The sequence below is a fragment of the Asparagus officinalis genome, chromosome 10 (genome assembly GCF_001876935.1).
Source record: "Asparagus officinalis chromosome 10, Aspof.V1, whole genome shotgun sequence".
In the NCBI taxonomy this organism is placed as follows: domain Eukaryota; kingdom Viridiplantae; phylum Streptophyta; class Magnoliopsida; order Asparagales; family Asparagaceae; genus Asparagus; species Asparagus officinalis.
Window position 1 is genome coordinate 15,844,330 of NC_033803.1, and position 4,967 is coordinate 15,849,296.

The following is a 4,967-nucleotide window of genomic DNA, read 5'->3' on the forward strand; positions in this document are numbered from 1 at the left end:
TATATATATATATATATAGGGAGAGGTTCTAATAAAAACCTCCTTAGCCTAAAAACTAAAAACCAATATCATCCATTGGATCTAGATGAATCCAATGGCTGGGAGTCGGTCAAATAGTCAACAGACACATGCATTAATTACCTCAACGAACACAAACCTGGATTCACTGCAGTGAATCTGGATTCACTGTAGTGAAAAACATGTTCATCACTGCAGTGAATCTGGATTCACTACGGTGAATCTGGATTCACTACAGTGAATCTGAATTAACTGTAGTGAAAAACGTGTTCGTTGAGGTAATGAATCTGGATTCACTGCAGTGAAGGACGTATTCGTTGAAGTAATGAATCTGGAATCACTGTAGTGAATCTGGATTCACCGCGTTGAGGTAATTAATGCATGTGTTTAATGAGGTAATTAATGCATGTGTCTGTTGATTGTTTGACTATATATATATATATATATATATATATAAATAGTATATAATATATATATATATATTAATATATATATAGTATATATATATATTATATACATTATATATATAATATATCATATTATATATTATAGTATATTATATCATTATATATATATATTATATACACTATATATATAATATATATAATATATATATATAGTTACATAAGTATAGTATATATATATAATATATAGTATATAGTATATATATATATAATTATAATATATATATATAAAAAATAGTATATTATAATATATATAATATATATAGTATAGAATAATAGGTGTATATATATATAGTATGTATGTATGTAATGTATAGTAGTAGTATATATTGTATGGTGGTATTATGTATCGTATATATGTATGCATATATGTATATACAATATAATGTATATTAATGTATGCATATATGTTAGTATCATATTATACATGTATATTATATAGAGATATTAATACTAACTTATATTATATATATATATATTATATTATATATATAATAATTATACTATACATACATACATACATACATCATACATACTAGCAGATCATACATACATACTACCATATATATATATTATATATATCATATAATTAATTATAATATATAATAGTATATATATATATATATATAATATGATATATATATATAGTATATATATATATATTATATATATTATATATTATATATATATATTAATATGATATGATGTTATATATATACCATATATATATATACGAATATATATAACGTATATACGATAGGTACATTATATATATATACGTATAATAATATATTACGTATAATATATATACTGTATATATATATATAACATATATATATAATTATACGTAATAATATGACATATATATAATATTAATATTACGTATATATATATACATAATATATACTATAACATATATATATACAATATATAATAGATAATATATATATATATATATTATATATAGTATATGAATATATAATAATATAAGTATATATATATATGAATATATAGGATGTATTATATAATATATATTATATATAGTATCTATTTATATTATATATGGTGGGTGTTGGTGTGGTGTGTGTGTGTGTGTGTTTGTGTTTGTGTCAAAAATTGCCCATAGGTCCCCGCACACGGCTCGAGATAGAGAGAAGACAATGATGTTGGCCTTCTTATTTTGATGATGTTTAACAAACAATTTACTTCTAATATTGTTTGTCTAGTGTTTATGTTTTCGTATTTATTCTAGGCAAACAACGAGTTGGAGGATGGATAGAATCGAGCATTCATGTTCATATCAAATGGAGGTTGGCGAAATTGTGGAGTAAAACCTATGCAATTCAAATTGAAGATCCAAGTTCTAGCTTCATCCGCAAGTGTACCAAGTTGAGCTACATCGAAGATCAATCAAGCTTTGGTATATTTAGTTTAGGTATATTATGTGTGTTAGTACTTTAAGCTCAATCATATACACACACATATTTGGTTTTTATATATAAAGTTATATATATAAACAAGTTTTGGTTTATGGACTTAATAATTATTGTATACATATTTAATTAAGTCTATAAAATCATTTCATAGGGTTTCAAAACATTGTTTATTTTAAAACATCAAATTTCATGTATATCATATTTTCATGTTTTGGACACACTTGCAAAATACATGAGTTTTCATAAATGAGAAACTCAATTTAAGAAATTCTTTTTCTAACATGTTCAATTTCATGTTTATAAATGTTTTCCAAAGTTTTATCAATTTTGGAATTAATTTGTTATGTTTATTTGAATTTACAAAATCAAGTTTTTAATTAACTCATGTTCGTGCACATATTCGTGCATGTTTTTGCAAAACTGATGCGTTTTCACAATTGGGAAATGCGATTTAAAAAATTTCTTCATTTACATGTTTATTATCATATATACAAACATTTCCCCAAGTTTTACTATTTTTGAAGTTGTTTTGTTATTTTCAATTGAATTTACAAAACCGTATTTTCTGCAGTTTTTTTCAGAAACTGTATATCTGTGTTCAAACAGTTATTTATCTCAACTGGGAAATTATATTTAAGAAATTCTATCTCTAACATATTTATCTACATGTCTAGAACCTTTCCTCAAAATTTTATGATTTTTGGAGTTGATTTACTATTTTTAATTGATTTTACAAAGTTAGATACACAAAATTCCAGAATCTATCAAAAACAAAAACTGTCTGTGAACAGTACGGTCGACCACACTGTAGCACAGTCAACCGCCATTACTGTAGCAGCCGACCGTTGCACAGTAATGGTAACTTTTATTTTTTGGTTTTTTTGTGGGTTTTTAAGATTTTTTGGGTTATTTTCTTCTACCATATTTATACCCCTTTGCCATAACTATTTTAAGCATCCAAGAAATGTTTTAACAAAGTTTTAACAAGGGTTTAAGTGTTGTTTAAGTTTGTTTAAGAAGCTTTTAAGTATTTAAGAGTTTGAGTTTGTGAAATCAATTTCACAAGAGCTTGAGGAGATTATCTATTGGTGTTTGAGCATCCAACTACTCTTCCTCTACCTCTTTATCTATTGAGAAGTTTTCTAAACTCTTTTCTAGCTTTATATTTTTTTAGTTATTTGATTATCATTCTTTAAAGCTAGTTTTTATATTGAGTTTAGTTTTGATTTATTTCTCTTTGCTTACACACACACACAACCATTGAGCTTATTGTATTTACATTCATAGTATATTTGGGTTGTGGGATTGTATCATTGAGAGTGAGCTTACATTATGTTCTCATCTATTATAGAGAACAAATCATTTTGTTATATTGTGAGATTGTAAGGTTTTCGGTGAGCTAGAAAACCGAGTATGTTGTTATAAAGTTTTTGGTGAGCTAGAAAACCGAGTGAGAGTGTGAGGTATGAACGTTGATCGGTGAGCGTTGAAAACCAATATTGTGAGGTGTAAACATTATTCGGGTGAGCATAGAAAACCCGGTTGTGATAGTAAATTTCTCTTCGAGAGTGGGGAGCGGAGACGTAGGACGGAAGGTTCAAACTCCATGATCATTTGAGTGTGTTTAAGTTTGTCTTTGGCGCATTTGCTTATGCATTTATCTTATATCGTCAATTGCCTTTACTCTTGTATATTTTGCCCTATCACATTTGTAGTTTAATTATATCACCATTGTGTTAGTTTATATATCCTTACATAAAATTTTATCATATAGGATATATCTCATTGTTAATATTGCATATTCTTGCTCATATCATATTGTATATCTATCTTGCAAGAATAATATTTGAATTAGTTTTAATTGGCATAAAATCAGATTAAATTAGCATAAGACCCTAACCCCCCCCCCCCCCTCTAGGGTCTAACAGGTGAACGCCGCTATACGAGTCATAAAAGCTTATTTGATGTCGACAAGCGAATGAAGTGAATCGATGGACCGTGTGAAGCAACGGAACTTCAGAATAACCAAACACGAACTGATCGGGAGCTACGCGTCTCTTACAAAAGATGAAGAACCACTTGTGTCCCGTCTACTTCACATGTGATTCAACCATGGGAGCTTATAGACCTCTTCATTAGCTTTCCAACATATTTTTAATCGCGTGATTCCGAGTTCGGGTGACAAAAATATAGTGGAAACGAATGGGAGGCATGAAACCAGGTCCAAGCCAAAGTTTGGCCGAGACACCATTTACCAAATGGTGTCTCGGCCAAAGGTTGGCCAAGACACCCAGGGGTGTCCGCCGTCCCCGAAATCTGTTTTTGGCTGTTTTGAGCTGTTTTTTGACCGTTAACCGTTTGGATTTGTTCTAACTAATAAGATATCATCCAAGAACGTGGTTAAGTGGTTACAACTGAGGATAAAAGTGAATCAATCGTTCTTATATGAAAACAAAGCTCCCACCAAATGGTGTCTCGGCCAAAGGTTGGCCAAGACACCCAGGGGTGTCCGCCGTCCCCGAAATCTGTTTTTGGCTGTTTTGAGCTGTTTTTTGACCGTTAACCGTTTGGATTTGTTCTAACTAATAAGATATCATCCAAGAACGTGGTTAAGTGGTTACAACTGAGGATAAAAGTGAATCAATCGTTCTTATATGAAAACAAAGCTCCCAAAGCCTATAAATATAGCTCCAGTGCCTTCATTTTTTCAGATCTGGAATTCTCGAGCGTTGGCGAAGCCCTGCCTGAACTGAAGACTGAAGAAGCACGAATTTCAAAAGAGAGGAGGAGATCGGATTGAGTTCATCGGCATAAAGAAGATGAGCTCGTCAGATCTACACTTCTCTGTCCTTTGCCTTGAGATTGCCCTGTTGCGGTGATCTCGAGAAGAGTGATTATCTCACTGTTGCCGAGATAATTACTTCGGTTTCTTGATTCCTTTGTGAATTAATGAAACTCTAGATCTGATCAGATTCTTCGGTGGTCCACGGATTAACCCCGGCACAGGGGCAAAGATCCCACGTAAGAAGAAGACCGATAAACGATCTCT